At 38.0% G+C, this 20,982-nt stretch overlaps 1 long non-coding RNA gene across 1 annotated transcript; it reads left to right on the plus strand.

Annotated features, from left to right (window-relative positions):
• Positions 1-597: 597 nt before the first annotated feature.
• LOC126419769 (uncharacterized) lies at positions 598-16,928 on the plus strand. The gene is made up of 3 exons (XR_007575998.1): positions 598-674; positions 13,269-13,478; positions 16,692-16,928. It is a non-coding gene; the product is annotated as an uncharacterized LOC126419769 (long non-coding RNA).
• Positions 16,929-20,982: the final 4,054 nt, after the last annotated feature.

Raw genomic sequence — 20,982 nt, forward strand, 5'->3', positions numbered from 1 at the left:
CTAGCCAATAGTGTGGAATGGAACATTTCGTTTCAAATAAACTGACTGCCTCAATGGAAAAGATTAATAAAAACCAAATTTCTTTAGCAAAACGACAAAAATAACTTCACAGTTTTGCAAGGCGATTAATGCTTCACTGCCGAAAACGTTGAAATAAAATCAGTAAACGGAAACTAGTAACATATTTTAGCATTCCGTAATTACGCGAATGTATTTTAGTTCACTTGATAGTTCCCAGCCAAAGAAACCTGTACTGTTCCCATTTGATGTGAAAGCTATAAACGAAGAGGAAACAGCAGTCACTAAACATAAACACGGATCACGTGGAGACTACTCTCCTCCCCAATACAACTCGGACTGCTCTGCAAATGCGCCAATCTGGCAGCTTGGGAGCACCAGAAAAATTTTCCAATTGCTTCTGGCTGCTTGCTGCTACTGCCGAAACTGGTAAAAGCCTCACTTCACGTAGCCAGGAACTCAGAAGCGGGAGAAGACAGATACTGCTCATACGTGACTCAACTGCGCCAGCACATGAGCCCGCTGCCAACTGCTCAAACGAACCTAGTGTAAACAGTTGTGACGTCACGCTCATCGGAAGCCATCTGTTATGAAGTACAGTATTGTATGGTCTTCGTCCCAATGCCTTTGACACACTTTGCTGTTGGCAGACACATGTGAGTGCAGTATGTTTTGTTGTTGTAAATAGCGCATTTTCTTTGTGACTTAAGTTTTATTTTGGTTTTTTCCCTCGTATGTCTTATTGCTGCAGTACCGGTATTATTCTGCAGTAGCAGGATACAGTAATATTCTTTGTTAGAGTGTCAGTTCTTACCAGTCAAAATTATAAAAATTTAACTGAAAACTACAACAATGAAAAATTCCCAGAATTCCAAAAAATTTGGGGGTTTTCCCGATTTTCTCCCGGATGAAAAAATTCCAGGGTTTTCACGGTTGTCCAGGAGCGTATACACCTTGCTTACTATAGTAGCTCAGTGTCATGGTCACAAGCGTCAATCTGGCTTGTATGCAATACAGAATGATACCTCACTACATGAGGCACAGATGGCGACGGTACATATGGGCAGTAGCTCTTGCAACGTGTGTAGAATCTCCAGGTGTTGTTTATTTGTGCAGCTAAATACCACAGTTTTTAACAGTGGAACGTACTGATAGGTTTTAGGTAAGATAGATACCGCCAACAGGGAAATTAAAGAGACCTTTGGAGAAAAGAGAACCACTTGCATCAATATCAAGAGCTCAGATGGAAACCCAGTTATAAGCAAAGAAGGGAAAGCAGAAAGGTGGAAGGAGTATATAGAGGGTCTATACAAGGATGATGTTCTTCAGGACAATATTATGGAAATGGAAAAGGATGTACATGATTAAGATGAAATGGGGGATATGATAATGCGTGAAGAGTTTGACAGAGCACTGAAAGACCTAAGTCGAAACAAAGCCCCGGGAGTAGATAACATTCCATTAGAACTACTGATAGCCTTGGGAGACCCAGCCCTGACAAAACTCTGCCATCTGATGAGCAAGCTGTATGAGACAGGAGAAATACCCTCAGACTTCAAGAACAATATAATAATTCCAATCCCAAAGAAAGCAAGTGTTGACAGCTGTGAAAAATACAGAACTATCAGTTTAATACGCCATGGCTGCAAAATACTAATACGAATTCTTTACAGACGAATGGAAAAACTGGTAGAAGCCAACTTAGGGGAAGATCAGTTTGGATTCCATACAAATGTTGGAACATGTGAGGCAATACTGACCTTACAGCTTATCTTAGAAAATAGATTAAGGAAAGGCAAACCTACATTTCTAGCATTTGTAGACTTAGAGAAAGCTTTTGACAATGTTGACTGGAATACTCTCTTTCAAATTCTGAAGGTGACAGGGGTAAAATACAGGGAGCGAAAGGCTATTTACAATTTGTACAGAAATCAGATGGCAGTTATAAGAGTCGAGGGGCATGAAAGGGAAGCAGTGGTTGGAAAAGGAGTGAGACATTGGTTGTAACCTATCCCCAATGTTATTCAATTTGTGTATTGAGCAAGCAGTAAAGGAAACAAAAGAAAAATTTGGAGTAGGTATTAAAATCCATGAAGAAGAAACAAAAACTTTAAGGTTCGCCGATGACATTGTAATTCTGTCAGAGACAGCAAAAGACCTGGAAGAGCAGCTGTCTGGAACGGACAGTGTCTTAAAAGAACGATATAAGATGAACATCAACAAAAGCAAAATGAGGATAATGGAATATAGTGGAATCAAATCGGGTGATACTGAGGGAATTAGATTAGGAAATGAGAGACTTAAAATAGTAAAGGAGTTTTGCTATTTGGGGAGCAAAATAACTGATGACTGTCGAAGTAGAGAGGATATAAAATGTAGACTGACAATGGCAAGAAAGCGTTTCTGAAGAAGAGAAATTTGTTAACATCAAGTATAGATTTAAGTGCCAGGAAGTCGTTTCTGAAAGTATTTGTATGGAGTGTAGTCATGTATGGAAGTGAAACGTGGACGATAAATAGTATAGACAAGAAGAAAATAGAAGCTTTCAAAATGTGGTGCTACAGAAGAATGCTGAAGATTAGATGGGTAGATTACATAACTAATGAGGAGGTCTTGAATAGAATTGGGTAGAAAAGAAATTTGTGGCACAACTTGACCAGAAGAAGGGATCGATTGGTAGGACATATTCTGAGGCATCAAATTTAGTATTGGAGGGCAGCATGGAGGGTAAAAATCGTAGAGGGAGACCAAGAGATGAATACACTAAACAGATTCAGAAGGATGTAGGTTGCAGTGGGTACTGGGAAATGAAGAAGCTTGTACAGGATAGAGTAGCACAGAGAGCTGCATCAACAACAACAGTTAATCATTGTATACCACACTTCTCAATTATTCGTTTATGAGAGCTTTTCTACCTCATATTGCCACTATTTTTTGTGGAATTGAGTTGGAAGAGTAGAAGTTTTGCATGTTTTCCACACCCAATATCCGCACTTATTGTAGCTGCTAATTTAATCGTCAGAACAAAAGCAGAACATCCAGTGAGCACAGCTAACACAGGAAGCTGATAATATATGTCTGAATCTACAACCATTTCTCATGATTTATCACCATTACTAGAGAATAGTTCCTGTTGGACCATGTTACCCAACTACTGAATATGTTAATGTACACAGCTGCCAGAAAACCATGATTGCGTGGTCTTGAAGAGCCTAGAATGGTTTACGAAATTACGGGAAAATGGAAGACAACGTTTCATGACTGGGAATCTGATACGTTCCTTATGAGGTATGAAAATGAGGAGAAAAGGAATGTTCTAATGAGGAGAACATTTGTTTCCACATCCACCAGTGCCATGTTTACAGATGATGAGGCACACTCAGATTTTTAACACCACAGTCATTCTCTGCCTCTTATTGTGCAAAGCATTGTAAGCATGTACAGCACTGGTGAACTATATTTCTAGGCAGCGGCAAATACCAATTATAAGAATTATGCTGTAGTATTTGTAATTCATTCACGCACTCAGCAAGTTCAACTCAATAATTGACTCAGAAATCACTGACAGGTTATGGGGTATTTGCTTCACTACTGGAACCGATGACCTCACTCTCTGGTCCCTTCCCACAATCAACCAACCAGTCATCCATTACTATCACTTCCATTCCAGGTCGATCAACCTTTGCCAAAGTATTATTGTGTAATTCATTTGTAACCTCACAAACATAATAGTTATTTGCTTTACCTATTCTTCGTTAAAAGTGTTGTCCACGAATTCAGCTGACCAACCAACTTACCTAGGGTGTACATAGCAAGAGTCTCTCATATACTGCCTCTTCTACACTTTTTTTTTCCACACCTCCGTTTGACTGTACTGTTGTTTATTTAATTACGATCCCAGTTTCAGCCTTTTATGCCATTTTCAAGTGACTGAGTTTGTCAGTAATATGGATTGTAGAACATCAAGCTCAAAATTGGCCATAAATTAAGAAAAATATTGGCTCCCCACGAAATGCCAGATGTAAAATTATTGTCATGTAAAAAGATCAGTATAAGACAAGATTTTACATCTGGCATCAGTACAAGATGATGATACATATGTTACGGACATAAATTCAATCACTTGAAAATGGCGAAAAGGGCAACACCTGGGTCATAATTATATAAACAACAATATAGTCAAGTGGCAGTGTGTTCATTTAAAAACTATTGTATGACTGTTGCTCAGCAACATCAAAAACTCTTCTAAACCTGTTCTTGTGAAGACCTTATTAATTCTTCACAATTACAGCCTATTTTAAAGAAAATTCTAATATTACAACTACTTTCTACCACTACAAAACTACAATAAAACCCCTTAGCCTGTTTTCCGTGTTGTCTTACACTGGACCATGGGGCTTTTCTTCCCCCGGAGTTTTTCTTTTAGTGCTTCACTTGACTGGTGGATAGTTTCCCTGTGCTCTGTGTTTTTATGAAACAAGGGACCAATGACCTTTGTAGTTTGGTCCCTTTACTCTTTAACCCAACCAACCAACCCTTAGCCAATTCCACAACTACTAATACTACTGTTAGTACTACAGAATATGTTCTCTTTCTGTTCAATTATTATGATCCATCTACATTATCAGTAGTGGTTGTTTCCGCTACTGGATCTGCCTTCATATGACACAGGTCAACAGCCATTGTCTGCTAGATTCCTTGGGCATAAGGCAGCACATCAATAGTGTTCCCACTATAACAAGTGATTCCATTATTCTCTATAACATCTTAGAATCCATACTTTTGTGATCATTTGCAGTAACAATATGTACATTCTTGAAAAACCATTTCATTCAGTGCTTGCTGACCTCAGCTGCCTTCTTTCCACCTGTAGAGTATGCTGTCTAACCGGGATGGCAGCATGCTAGTTTGTAGTTGAGTGCCTAATGAAGGCTTCCTAACCATTTCTGGATACTGCAACAGTTACAGCGTCATCTAGGAAGCCCTAGGTTGACGCATTCCTCAGTGGTGCTTTGTGTTCCGGCATCCTTGACATTAGATGACCATTACCCACCATACCTGAGTACAGCGCACTGTGCAATGTGTGCTGTGGAGTGTCCACATTGCTGTATATGTGCAACAATCATTCATTTGTCTTTCCATTTTCTACAGATACATAGCATGCTGGTCAAGACCAGTCAGGTAATGTATCAGTCACTTGACAGGTTAAAAAAATCTCATTTTTAGTGTCTTCCTGGTGTAAGAGACACATTCATATATTCTCCTGTTTGTGCCCTAAGTGTCTCACTCATTTTGCCACTGTTGTAATATGTAATATCATATTAACTTTTTTGTACGGGCTTCAATTCTAAGTATCCTTCATACACTCATTTGACTGCCTTTCTTTAATCAATAAAAAGCTCCCCCTTTCTCAGTGTTCAAGTCCAATGGACATATTCTTACAATCACTAAAAGTGCATTGGTCATGGTAGTGCAATTGGCGTCCATTAATATTAGCAGGACTCTTCATTGAACTCTTATGACTACTGACGCTAACTTCACAAGCTGCTATCTACAAGCCCAAATGCTCGCACTATATCGTATGAGTGATGCTACTATAATCAATCTTATTTTATTTGGCAACTAGTTTCAGCACTTTACTACACCATCTTCAGGCCCCTGACTGACGTAGGAAGAATCTGCCTCGGTCGTGATCAAAACAGGGGCCAGCAATGCTGGTATTAGTAGATATTTGCTGCAGTGATCACTTCAACCATCACCTGCCAACTGAATAGAAAGCTAACTTTCTGTGACTCAGCATCTCGGCTATATGGTGAGTAGCAACTATCCTCTTCATAATATTGTCACATTCCATCCTGTATTTTCCATTGTTTGGGTATATTACAGATTACTTCATCTTGATTTATTCTACAGTGTTATATCTTTATAACTTTCCTTGATTCACAGTGTTACTAGAGTAGTGTCTTGGTACAGCTAAATGTACTGCTGCAGAATTGTCTCACTCTATATCTACCTACACTTTTATTCTCTTATGTATGGTTAGTGTCAATTCTTGCAATTTAAAATAAACATCACCACCCAACAATTTTCCAAGCTATGAAACACTCCTCATTTCTTCCAGAATGTAATAGCATAGGAAACAATAGAGTCAAGATAAGCAAATTTGCCTCTATAGCCGGGAACCCGAGTAGGCACTAGTACACTGTCAGCATCTGCACTGGTGGTAATCCAACCGTGCAGTCACCACATTGTTCTGCAGGCAATGGGAAATACTACTCTGTCACAAAAACTTATGGGTATGTGTGCTGCCACACTGTTAAGAACTCTGTAGGGACGTGATATAGTTGAAAGAAATCAGGAATGACAACATTTTCTCACACGCAGGAAAAAAGATATGAAAATATTTAGAGGTTTCTAATATTTTGACGTTATTGTTGTTCTTGATGGTGTGATCTTCAGTCTGATGACTGGCTCACTGCCGCTCTCTGAACTAGCCAATACTGTGACAGCCTCTTCACCTCTGCATAACTACAGCCACCCACATCCATTTGAACCTGGTTACTGAAGTCAGCTTTTGTCTCCCTGTACAATTGTTACTCTCCAAACTTCTGTCCATTATCAAATTGACAATTAGCTGTGAGAATACAAAGGACAACGCCACTGAGTTTCTCCTGACAGAATAGTAGGAAATTCTTGGGAAGAGACTGTGTTCTAGGGGTCCGTCTCCAAGACTACTTCAAAATACATGTGCTCATGTAAGTTTAAAGTGTAATAAAGGTCTGTTGTTTACAGTTCCTGGAAACTTCCTTAATTTCAGACAAATTAGGCAAAACAATTTAAATAAAACACTGCATCATTTTATGAACTGGTCATGTAAACTGTTGCCAGTAGATTAGCAGGCAGCAGGGAAACTACCGGCTTGAAGCAGTAAACACATCAGTGTCAGTGACAGCAGAGATTATCTCTGTAGTGAATAGAGCAGCATTTTGTTTTTATGAATGTTCTTGAACATGATGTTCTCAAGAAAGCTACCCATTCATCTTCAGTCCAAGAAATTTATAAAATATTTGACTTAAATCACACATGATCATATAATGTTTATAAATGTTATGAGTTAAAAATTGTATGCACTGTGTTTTATCACCATTATGTGATTATGTTTTCATATCATTCATGTGCTTACCCACTAAACCTGCTAATTATACCAATTACATTACATTCCACATCTTACAAAATGATACTTGTGCACTGCAAATAAAAACTTGTTTTCACTAGTTAGTGATTATGATGGCAGATACATAAATAAGAATGATGTGCCATAGTTAGAAATGGAATGTTCACCTACTTTTAAACACTGTATATCAACTGGCAAAGAGTTCTCAGGCTTCAAAACGACACATTTTGAAGACACCACCACCCGGCTGGAAGCCCGAGAACTCTTCGCCAGCTGTATACGCCGGGAAAGCATACATTCACATTTACTGTATATCAATTTTTCCATTTTCTACACATCATAGAACCATTAACATTTTTTCTCTAATTCCATGATGTTGTAACTTACATGATATATTGTTATCCAAAATATGAGTGCTTTAATATTTTTATTGTATTATTTTCAACCAAATATGTTTATTTTCAATTAGATATAAAATTGGACAAAACAAAACAAGCTTTCTGGAACCAATTGTTCTTTCACAGGAAATGGGATAATCATAATAAATGAGGGAGACAATAGCTGATTAAATGTTGCACTCTAACAAAAAATAGTGGTGGGCGAAAAAGTGCAAATAAAACTAAATTTTAAGAGAGCTCAAATACTGATAAGAGAACTATTGTGGTGAGGCTGTGAAGTGTTAGGTATTCTCCTGAGAACTATGTGGTATTTTAGTAAAGCACTTGCTCCTGACTGCTGTTAGAACACCCATAAGAATGTTAACTGTCATGCAGAAACAGTATTTCACGTATGCTAAAGCAGAATGTCATATGTCTGTTAAATCCAAAGGTGCTGCTAAGCAGTGGCGTTTTAGTTTGTTTGTTGTGTCATCATCCACAGTTTCCTTGATTTTAGTACATTCAGTACTGGAGCCCTCTTCTATACCCTGTTCTAGTTTCCTTTGGTATTGACAGCTATGACGGAAGTAGTAGAGTGAAGCTGATGATGAAAGCCAATTCTATACGAGACCACATGTGTGGATGGATATGTGCGTGTGTGCGAGTGTATACCTGTCCTTTTTTCCCCCTAAGGTAAGTCTTTCCGCTCCCGGGATTGGAATGACTCCTTACCCTCTCCCTTAAAACCCACTTCCTTTCGTCTTCCCCTCTCCTTCCCTCTTTCCTGATGAGGCAACAGTTTGTTGCGAAAGCTTGAATTTTGTGTGTTTGTTTGTGTGTCTATCGACCTGCCAGCGCTTTCGTTCGGTAAGTCACCTCATCTTTGTTTTTATATATAATTTTTCCCACGTGGAATGTTTCCTTCTATTATAGAGATATATGTTTGTTTGTTTTCGTCTCTTACATTTGCAGGGTTAATATTTTCTCCAATATTACTATTGTTTCTTGTGCAATGCTGAGTAATATTGAGAGCAAGGTTGTCAAATGTTATTCAGTGGCAAAACCTATGTCACCTCTCGGCCGGGGACTGCCGTATACAAAGTCAGTACAGAGAAATGGTTTACACCCATACTGTCAACATTGGTTCTTGATAATGCTACCAATCATTAAGTTGTTAAGATGCCTACAGTGGCAAAGTGGAAGGAGGAGACGGTAGGCTTCAGTACTGAAATATCAAAGTGATACATTTAAACAGGTGTGTTAAGGATTTAATAACTCTCCACAAATCGCAGTTCCCCATGCACGAAAGTGATGAGTTGCCAAAAATAAATGGGCTTACAGTCACTAGGGTGCCACCTTGTCACTGCCATATCAAACCCAGTAAAACTGACATGGTCTGATATCAAAGGCTTTTGATAACAATTTTAAAATAACTACACTATTTTTGGTGTCACCGCCAGACACCACACTTGCTAGGTGGTAGCCTTTAAATCGGCCGCGGTCCGTTAGTATACGTCGGACCCACGTGTCGCCACTATCAGTGATTGCAGACCGAGCGCCGCCACACGGCAGGTCTAGTCTAGAGAGACTTCCTAGCACTCACCCCAGTTGTACAGCCGACTTTGCTAGTGATGGTTCACTGTCTACATACGCTCTCATTTGCAGAGACGACAGTTTAGTATAGCCTTCAGCTATGTCATTTGCTACAACCTAGCAAGGCGCCATATTCTTCAAGAATGTATTCTGAACAGATAATATTGTGAATCATGTACCGTCAAGAGCGACGTTCATCATTAATGGATTAAAGTTAAGTATCAAACTAGTTATGTCCGCTTTCTGAACTCACATTCCTTGTCATGTTCCAGACCTCACATCAGTATAGTTCTGCCCTCCTCATGCCACCCTGTGTGAGCTAAAACGCGTGCATTTCGGCCTCCAGTTGTAACACGGTGTTGGCTCTTCACCCAACACAACACTATTCACAGTTGAGGCAATCTGCATTCAAGCCATTAGGAAAGTCACCTCCAAAGACTGGAAGAAATGAAACAATCATAGGCAGCACATTATGGAACAAAGCATGGCAGAGTGAAAGCTATGTTGATAAAATTCGTCATAGAAAATTATCACATTATTTAATAATGACAGGGACACAGAGACTTCAGGCATTTGTGATAACGACAACAGTAATATCAATCAAGTTTTTACATAATCATCACAAAAAAGATGTACAGGTGGATTCAGCTGAATGTTGGTGGTTTAAATACCTGCATAGCAAAATTATGTTTCTATAAGTTTTGACTCCCCCCCCATTAACCATGGAGCTTTCAATTGGTGGGGAGGCTTGCGTGCCTCAGCGATACAGATAGCCATACCGTAGGTGCAACCACAACAGAGGGGTACCTGTTAAGAGGCCAGTCAAACTTGTGGTTCCTGGAGAGGGGCAGCACCCTTTTCAGTAGTTGCAGGGGCAACAGTCTGGATGATTGACTGATCTAGACTTGTAACATTAACCAAAATGGCCTTGCTGTGTTGGTACTGTGAAGGTATGCAACTTTACTGTATGGTTAAATGATAATGACATCCTCTTGGGTAAAATATACTGGAGGTAAAATAGTCCCCCGTTCAGCTCTCCAGGAGGGGACTACTCAGGAGGACATCTTTATCAAGAGAAACAAAACTGGTGTTCTATGGATCGGAGTGTGGAATGTCAGATCCCTTAATCGGTAGGCTAGAAAATTTAAAAAGGGAAATGGGTAGGTTAGATGTAGTGGGAATTAGTGAAGCTCGGTGGAAGGAGGAACAAGACCTTTGGTCAGGTGAATAAAGGGTTATAAATACAAAATCAAATAGGAGTAATGGAGGAGTAAGTTTAATAACGAATAAAAAAAAAGGAGCACAGCTAAGTTACTACAAACAGCAAAGTGAACGCATTATTGTAGCCACGTTAGACACCAAGCTCACGCCTACCACTGTAGTACAAGTTTATGTGCCAACTAGCTCTGCAGATGACAGAGAGATTGAAGAAATGTATGATGAGATAAAAGAAATCATTCAGATAGTGAAGGGAGACAAAAATTTAATAGTCATGGGTGACTGGAATTCAATAGTAGGAAAGGAAGAGAATGAAAAGTAGTAAGTGAATATGGAATGGGGGTAAGGAATGCAAGAGGAAGCCACCTGGTGGAATTTTGCACAGAGCATAAGAACCACGAAAGAAGGTTGTATACGTGGAAGAGGCCTGGATACACTGGAAGGTTTCAGATAGATTATGTAATGGTAAGGCAGAGATTTAGGAACCAGGTTTTAAATTGTAAGACATTTCCAGGGGCAGATGTGGACTCTGACCACAATCTGTTGATTATGAGCTGTAGATTAAAATTTAAGAAACTACAAAAAGGTGGGAATTTAAGAAGATGGGGCCTGGATAAACTGGAAGAACCAGAGGTTGTAGAGAGTTTCAGAGAGAGCATTAGGGAATGATGTACAAGAGTGGGGGAAAGAAATACAGTAGAAGAAGAATGGATAGCTTTGAGAGATGAAATAGTGAGGACAGAAGAGGATCCAGTAGGTAAAAAGATGAGGGCTAGTAGAAATCCTTGGTTAACAAAAGAAATATTGAATATAATTGATGAAAGGAGAAAATATAAAAATGCAGTAAATGAAGCAAGCAAAAAGGAATACAAACGTCTCACAAGTGAGATCAACAGGAAGTGCAACATGGCTAGGCAGGGATGGCTAGAGGTCAAATGTAAGGATGTAGTGGCATATATCACTAGGGATAAGATAGATACTGACTACAGAAAAATTAAAGATACCTTTGGAGAAAAGAGAACCACTTATATGAATATCAAGAACTCAGATGGAAAAATGGTTCTAAGCAAAGAAGGGAAAGCAAAAAGGTGGGAGGAGTAAATAGAGGGTCTACACAAGGGCGATGTACTTGAGGACAATATTGTGGAAGTGAAAGAGGATGTACATGAAGATGAAATGGGAGATATGATACAGCACGTAGAGTTTCACAGAGCACGGAAAGACCTGAGTCGAAACGAGGCCCCAGGAGTAGACAACATTCCATTAGAACTACTGATAGCCTTGGGAGAGCCAGCACTGACAAACCTTTACCATTTGGGGAGCAAGATGTATTAAATACCCTCAGACTTCAAGAACAATGTAATAATTTCAATCCCAAAGAAAGCATGTGTTGACAGGTGTGAAAGTTACCAAACTATCAGTTTAATAAGTCACGGCTGCAAAATACTAACACGAATTCTTTACAGACTAATGGAAAAACTGGTAGGAGCTGACCTTGGGTAAGATCAGTTTGGATTCCATAGAAATGTTGCAACAGGTGAGGCGATTCTGACCCTATGACTTATCTTTGAAGACAGATTAAGGAAAAGCAAACCTATATTTCTAGCATTTGTAGACTTAGAGAAAGCTTTTGACATTGTTGACTGGAATATTCTCTTTCAAATTTTGAAGGTGGTAGGGGTCAAATATGGGGAACAAAAGGCTATTTACAATTTGTACAGAAACCAGATGGCAGTTATGAGGCGAGGGGCATGAAAGGGAAGCAGTGGTTGGGAACGTGACGAAGCAAGCTGGGACAATTTTTCTTCCCCTCTTGTTTTGCCATCTGCTTCCTTAGAATTCACTTTTTCACTTTTAACTAATTACCATTAACATATGTGAATATAATCTGCATTTTCATAAAAGAGAAAGGTTGGCCCCCAGTTTTAAAGAATATAACAACAGATCCAATTTTGTGCTTAGTTTTATGTATGTAATTGATTTTCTAATTTATTTCAATTATTCTTAGTTAGTATCTTTTGTTATAGGGTGAAATCAGTGATTGTTTTATAACAAATTCTATTCTTGACGTATAAACAAATATAAATTATAAACATTTGGAGGAACAACTAATACTATTCTTAAAGGATCTGTTTGGCTCTATTCGAAAACATTAGCAAAGCCAGCCCTTAATTAATTCCAAAGTAATTAACTGTTTTGCCAAAAGTATTGTTTGCATAACTATATATGTTAATATCATGATTTAAACAAATAATTCGGCTTAACTCTTGCAGTAGAGGAAACTGTTAATAAGAACCAATTTTTCGATGTATTCAGTTAATCTAATGAGCTAAGTTTTAATTGTAATTTCTGTAAATGTAACTTCAAACAATGTGTAGTTTCAGTACCTACAATTGTGAGAATATATAAGGGCTCAATTTTTGGTCCTGAGACAGTCAGTCCATGGCCAAGTTTCAGGTGAGAAATTTGTGTTGGTTAGAACAAGAACAAACTGTTGTAGCAGTATGTGGATGTTTGCCTGCAACCTATTAATGAGGCTTGTCGAAGGTTAAACAATAATACTCTGGCCATATAACTGTGTATTATTGGGGGTTGTGAACAGTGACAGTAAATTACTGAGAAATGCAAATGTGGACCTGTTGGCTACATCATTTAAAGTAATCAGTGTTGTACTTCCACACCCCATTTTTAAGCCAGTGTAGCAACACAGTAAGTCGACACTGAGGACAATCAGCGAAGAAATAAAGCACATTTGGTACCCCAGGTGAGGACTGTTGTATGGGGGCATAATAAACAACAACTCATGAATTTTGACATTGAAATCAAGTGTGGTTTACAATGCAGTGATGCAACTGCCAATTAATGCTTGGGTTTCATGGCCAAAGTAGGACAGCAGCCAATCAGCGAACAGGTTCTGTGGAAGCAGCCACTGAGTACAGGAGCAGCCAATCAGCACACAGGTGGACACAGCTGACTGGGATAAACAAGACGCTTCACCGAGAGAATTGCAACTAGCCGCACTGTGCAGAGGATGGACCAATATGACAACCACAGCAACAGCAACAGCAGCAGCAGGAGACGAGTGACTGAAAAATAAGGTATTTCATAGCAAAAGCTATTTTATATTAAGTGATACATAATGAGTGATCTTAACGAACAAGAAAGTGTGATTTAAAACAAAGCTGTAGAGGTTAAGTTTTTTGATAAACAGAATGACTTAATGGGGACTGATTTGCAGGACAATAGTGGTTATGGAAAATTGGAAGAGATGTTAAGGCAAATTATGAGTAGTATGTGTACGAAAAAAAGACATTAATAGGTTGGAAAAGGACATCAGGAGGTTGGGAAATAGTATACAGAAAGTAGTACATAATGCTAATGAGAAATTAACATTAATAAGTAGTAAATGTGTAGGAGGGAGAGAGAGAGAGAGAGAGAGAGAGAGAGAGAGAGAGAGAGAGAGAGAGAAAGCTTTGTGATGACTGTAGTAGGAGGGTGGAGGCTTCTGAGAAATTTTGTGCTGAAAGTAGAGTTAAACTTGAGAACCAAATCGATCACATTAAAAGTGATTCAGAAACAGGTAGAAATCAAGTGTGCAGTAGTGGTAGAGGTAAAACCGGTAAAAGTAAATGAAAATGTAGATTCAAAGTTGACTGAAGTGGAGAAAAAGGTGGAAGAGGTACAAAATCTAAAGCATATAGAAAGTGAAAGTGGGTCTGAATCTGACAGCAGTTGTAATGAGGATAGCAATGACAAATCCAGTAGTGATGAGGACGAGGTATTTGAATTTATGATTGATAATGAGAACAATGTGTTAAGTAAAGAAAGAATAAAGGAGGATAATGTTGGGCCTAATGAAGAGTTATAGTTTGAGAGTGGTACTGAGGAAGAGGACTCTGCTATCTGTCATTTGACTGTGTTCAAATGGCTCTGAGCACTATGGGACTTAACATCTGAGGTCATCAGTCCCCTAGAACTTAGAACTACTTAAACCTAACTAACTTAAGGACAGCACACACATCCATGCCCGAGGCAGGATTCGAACCTGCGATCGTAGCGATCGTGCGGTTCCAGACTGAAGCGCCTAAAATTGCTCGGCCACATCGGCTGGCTACTTGACTGACTGTTAATCAATTTGATAAGCCGGATGATAGTTTTTCCAGAGAAAAGATTAATGAGGATTTGTTGTATGAAGAAGATCACATGGTAAGGAAAAAGTAAGTGTGGCACCCTGTAATAACAGCAAGTGTACAAGGTATACATGTTAAGTGTTTACTGGACAGTGGTAATTATTTGAACGGCATTTCACAGCCATTTTTTGAATCTATTCAGAACACAGAGGGTATAGTAGTCATGCACGTTTCTGGAATAAAAATTATTGATGCTACTGGTAAGTTATCAAAGAGTGTGAAACTAGAGGTACTATTAACTGTGGAATTGGCTGGACAGTTGTTGGAGTACAATATATTGGTGATTCAAAATCTCCACTTGATGTTATATTTGAGACTAATTTCCTGTGCAAATAGCAAGTAGGGGGTTCAAGTTCTGTGTTGGATTCATTATGTGGCAATAATGCTTACCCCAGCTGTCTGTCTCATTTTTCGTGTTTCCTGAGTCAAACTCTTCTCCTATCCTATCTGTAGTTTATAAGTGAATCACAGACATTCTATCTTTGACTTTACTGTAGTTTTGTACAGTACGATGCTTTAGTATAGGAATATTTTAGAAAAAGTTTCTCCAGTGTGTGTGTGTGTGTGTGTGTGTGTGTGTGTGTGTGTGTGTGTGTGCGCGCGCGCGCGTGTGCATGCGGAGTCATAAGAGCATGGAAGAAAGTAAAGTGGTACCATGATTAAAGAATTTCTGTCAAAGAGGTAAAGTAAACAGAAAATGAAAGGTGTCGGCATATGTGGAGGATAATTACAATCTGAAATAACCAGCTCATGGGTGTAGCAGCAGCGGTAAAATGCAGTATAAACCATCTTGAATCCTAGGTATTAATATTAATTGCGGTATAATATAAGTGTGTGTGTTCAGTGCAAAAAGTATATGGCGATAACTATCTACTTATAGAAGTGCGTCATGGTACAACCTTTTCTAACATTAAGGAATTACAACTTTAAACATAGTTGCCTGGGGTAATGTGTGGAAAGAACAAGCAAGATTTGTATGTATATCGCCGTTCAGGGTAGACTGTCAAGCAAATAATAGTTTTTCTAAGTGATAATTTTGTCTGATTGGTACTGAGAGTTACGCTTGCCTTAGCATAAGGATCTGTTACTGTGGAGTGTTTTTCTGTAGAATCAATTTTGCATTAGATAAGCAGAGCAGGTGTTTATTTATTAGATACTGAAACAATAATGGAATAATAAAACACTGAATAATGTTACAATCTTAATGGTTAGGGAGCCTGTCTCTGCAGTAGGGATATTTTTTGAGAATGTGCTCCACTAGCTAATGAGGTAAGAAAGGTAAGTAAAATAATGGCACTGACAGACATGATTGAGTAATAAAAAAAACTGTATACAAACAAATGTGATGTAACTGTATTGATCATCTATTTTTGAACTAGGCAACATTGGGTACTGTTTATATTGTGCAATTCATGACACTGCAGCTGGGAATGAGACCTTAGCAGAACGAGCAATATTTTAGTGAGGTACAAGTCATAACACAGCATTATCGGATCTATAGGTTATCTGAGATCTTCTATTTGTGTTCTGAGGAATTATGAGCTTAAAGTGGCAATTCTGGAATGAAGAACAATAATTCCACTGATTAACTGATAACTGTGGTGCAAGAGTGATGTGAATATTCGGACAGGTCAACTATTTGTGATGATTTAATTTTCTGGTTGGATGAGAGTAGTGCTCAGAGTTGAGTAGACAAGTGGGGCTATGATTTGGTAAAACTTCAATCCCCTTAATTTTGATTTGAGTAATAATTAAGTTATGTGATGGTGATTCTTTTTTCATAATGTAATTATTATTAAATCTATGCTACTGCACATCTTTAGTTTTTGCTATTTTGCAAATGGGAAAGAAACAAAAGTCTTTCAAGTTTAACCTGTTTTGGACAGTTATGACATAGAGTAAGGTTTTGTAGTGTAATGTGCATTTGACTTTAAATTTTTACTAGTCCACACCTTTTGTATTATATTCAGATTTAGTGCTAATTGTTGTAATGTTAGGAGAACTATGTAATCTATTTATTTATGATATAATGACTACCATTCGCCATTAGTGTTAGTTAGAAGCAAAAGTAAGTGTACTAAAGTAGGGTACTTCATCTGATTTTTTCCTGTACTGTGGCAGAGGAGAACCACCTCCAACAGAACTGATAGCAGTGCATTTCCTTACTAACTGCCACTTGGACCTGTTGAAGGCATGACAACTTGGTGAGAAAATGTGAAAAAGCTCATTAAAAGTGTGAAAGTGCTTGTGAAAACTACTAAACATTGAGCAAGTGAAACTTTCTGTCAGAAACAAGAGAACTGCAATGCCCAGTGTAATTTAACTTACTGCAACCAACGAGGATTTCTTTTTTTTAAGCAAGACAGGACTTGTATAAAATTATATGTATTTTTGAATTTAATCCTTGTTTATCCAAAAAGGACATCACTTATGGTGAAGATGCATAATTTTTGTTAAAAGTATAATTTGTGGATATTTTGTGCGATTGTACAATACACTGTATGTAAATATTTTATATGGGGATTTTCATATGGCCAGTTCATATATAAGTATAAATTTGAAAAAAACATATGTGCTGTAGTTTTGATAATATTTCGTACATAATATTTTTTGTGTGCGTAGATTTTTAACCAACAGCCTGAGGTCATTTGTGGTCATTGAATTGCCCAGTTAGCTATTTGCAACATCTATCTGGTCAATCCAATGAGGGGGTGATGTGATGAAGCAAGCTGGGATAATTTTACTTCCCCTCTTGTTTTACCATCTGCCTCCTTAGAATTCAGTTTTTCACTTTTAACTAATTACCATTGACATACGTGAACATAATCTACATTTTCATAAAAGAGAAAGCTTGCCCTCAGTTTTAAAGAATATCTCAACAGATCCAGTTTTGTGCTTAGTTTTATGTATGTAATTGATTTTCTTATTTATTTCTATTATTCCTAGTTAGTATCTTTTGTTATAGGGTGAAATCAGTGATTGTTTCGCAACTTAAATTCTGTTGATGTATAAACAAATACAAATTCTGTACTAATTACAAACATTTGGAGGAACAACTAATACTATTCTTAAAGGATCTATTTGGCTCTATTCGAAAACATGTTAGCAAAGCCAGCCCTTAATTAATTCCAAAGTAATTAATAGTTTTGCCAAAAGTATTGTTTACATAACTATATATGTTAATATCATGGTTTAAACAAATAATTCGGCTTAACTCTTGTAGCAGAAGAACCTGTTAAAAAGAGCCAATTTTTTGATGTATTCTGTTAATCTAATGAGCTAAGTTTTAATTGTAATTTCTGTAAATTTAACTTCGAACAGTAGCTATTATTGTGAGAATATATAAGGGCCCGATTTTTGGTCATGAGAGAGTCAGTCCAAGGCAGAGTTTCATGCGAAAAACCTGTGTGTTGGTTAGAACAAGAACAAGAACAACAACAAAAATGCTTCAACTTAACTGTGAAATAAGTGTAACAAAATTAGGCGTGTGTTAGAACAATGACAGTGTCTGTTCCATACGTACCTTGTTATTCTTCAAGAACCGTGTGGTAATGGTTTATCTGCTCATTTATGTTCAACAAGAAATTATTGTAGCAGTATGTGGATGTTTGCCTGCAACCTATTAATGAGGCTTATCGAAGGTTAAACAATAGTGCACTGACCATATAACTGTATTATTGGGGGAGGGGGGGGGGGGGGGGGGGTTGTGAACAGTGACAGTAAAGTATTGTGAAATGCAAATGTGGACCTGTTGGCCACATCATTTAAAGTAGCCAGTGTTGTACTTCCACACCCCATTTTTCAGCCAGTGTAGCTATGCATCAACGAAGAAATAAAGCAGGGAACGTCATCACAAAGGGAGTGAGGCAAGGATGTCCTTATACCCGATGTTATTCAATCTGTATATTGAGCAAGCAGTAAAGGAAACAAAAGAAAATTTTGAAGTAGGAATTAAAATCCATGGAGAAGAAATTAAAACTTTGAGGTTTGCCAATGACATTGTAATTCTGTTGGAGACAGCAAAGGACCTGGAAGAGCAGTTGAACAGAATGGTCTGTGGCTTGAAAGGAGGATGTAAGATGAACATCAGCAAAAGCAAAACGAGGATAATGGAATGTAGTCGAATTAAATCAGATGATGCTGAGGGAATTAGATTAGAAAATGAGACACTTAAAGCAGTAGATGAGTTTTGCTTTTTGGGGAGCAAAATAACTGATGATGGTCGAAGTAGAGAGGATATAAAATGTAGACTGGCAATGGCAAGGAAAGCGTTTCTAAAGAAGAGAAATTTGTTAATATCAAGTATAGATTTAAAGGTCAGGAAGTCTTTTCTGAAAGTATTTGTGTGGAGTGTAGCCATGTATGGAAGTGAAACATGGACGATAAATAGTTTAGCCAAGAAGAGAATAGAGGGTTTCAAAATGTGGTGCTACAGAAGACTGCTGAAGATTAGATGGACGGATCACGTAACTAATGAGGAGGTATTGAATAAAATTTGGGAGAAGGGGAATTTGTGGCACAACTTCACTAGAAGAAGGGATCGGTTGGTAGGACATGTTCTGAGGCATCAAGGGATCACCAATTTAGTATTGGAGGGAGACCAAGAGATGAATACACTAAGCAGATTCAGAAGGATGTAGACTGCGGTAGGTACTTCGAGATGAAGCAGCTTGCCCAGGATAAGGTAGCATGGAGAGCTGCATCAAACCAGTATCTGGACTGAAGGCCACAACACATAAGTTTTGACTACCGATAAGAAGGCTATTATCAGCAACTGAGTTTGAATTAACTCCAACACAGGAACTATGTCTTAGCTGCACAAAAGAAATCCCTCTCACTGCATGCACTACAGTTGTTGCAATACTGAAATAGTGTATTTTGCATCACTACTCTTTTCTCTTCTATATTGACAGTTTCTTCACCTCTATTAACACACACAATTTTTTAATGTTACAAACAAGCAGAAAGTCTGATCAGAAACACAACAATGCATTAATTATAATCAAAGTGCTCTGTTTCTCACAATGGCATCTAACAGGCAAATTCTGAGGTTTTAATACAAGCACAACCTCATGTTTAACTTGAATTTTTACATGCGAGTGATATCTGACATAGTTCAGTTTCGAGCAAATGAAAATATGATGTATTTTTTAAGATTCTGTTTGCATAATGTGTTCATCTAAATTCAATACCATAAAACTTTCCCCACATGTTGAAACTCAGTAACGCCATCAGGAAATGCATATTTGTAAACTTTCTATGTATCATCTTAAGAATTGTTAATGCAGATAAAACTGACAAGAAACATAGTGCAGCTCTTCCGGGAGAGACCGACGCTATTTTGATCTCTTTACATAAAATAGTTTGGGAGTGCAAACGAGTTGAACAAAATTTAAGGTTGCATGCGTGTGCTGTGTGGAACTCAGCTATGCATTTCCACGTATTCCTCCCCAGCAGTCAACCATGAAGTAATTCTGAACAGACTTTTCTAAGCTTTAGTGGATTCAGGCAACGTGTTTGATAACAAAACTGTAGAAAGAAAAAGCTGCAGCAAGGCTGTTTGATTACAAAAGCACCAAGACCATTTCTTCAGATTTGGCAGTAAACTTTGTTTACTTTCACAGCTTTTCTTCAGATTGCACTTTTTTGTGGGATGAAGAAATAGTGAGCATAGCTCCAAAGATCTCAGGTTCATTCCCCGGTCAGTCCTAAGATTTCTATCACTTATCACTTTTGGCAAGGTTTGTTAATGTGAAAAATGAGAAGTTCCACCATTGTTCAGAATCTAAATCAAACTACAAGTTCTTCTGTAACTGGCTGGGTGAACCAGTTCAAAGATCAAAGGAAATCAATAGCATAGCACCTTGCACAGTAAAGCACTATGATGTTCACATCAACCTTCAAGTTGTTGATACTTTTACTGCACTGCAAACTCATGTTCTGCCACAACAGCAGTCTGCCATAACAGCCAACATTAAGATGAATTTGATGATCAGGTGCTTCATTCAGATACTCTACTTTAGTCTTAGTGACAACAAATGACATAATACTCGAGATCCTCTGCAACAGTTATTTAGATATACATAACAAGTATTGTACAACACAGTGTTAACATGTATGGAAAAGTGCACAAGAGTAGGCTAGAAATGAATATATTGAGGTAAGGTATGTAACACAGACTAATGTAAATGTCAGACCATGTTCTCACAAGTTCACCTCAAGACTACATCATTGTCTTGGCATCACTGTCAAAATGGCATTTCACTTTCTAGGTATGGAAATTTCCCTTACCAATTTAAAATTCAAGACAACAGAGACACGTTGTTAACTTTTGAATATCAAGCTGTTACCATACTTCAAATACTCAATTAAGTATACAGAGGTTTGGATTACAGGACATGTATATCTCTGT

This window comes from Schistocerca serialis, chromosome 9 (assembly GCF_023864345.2).
Source record: "Schistocerca serialis cubense isolate TAMUIC-IGC-003099 chromosome 9, iqSchSeri2.2, whole genome shotgun sequence".
Taxonomy (NCBI): Eukaryota; Metazoa; Arthropoda; class Insecta; order Orthoptera; family Acrididae; genus Schistocerca; species Schistocerca serialis.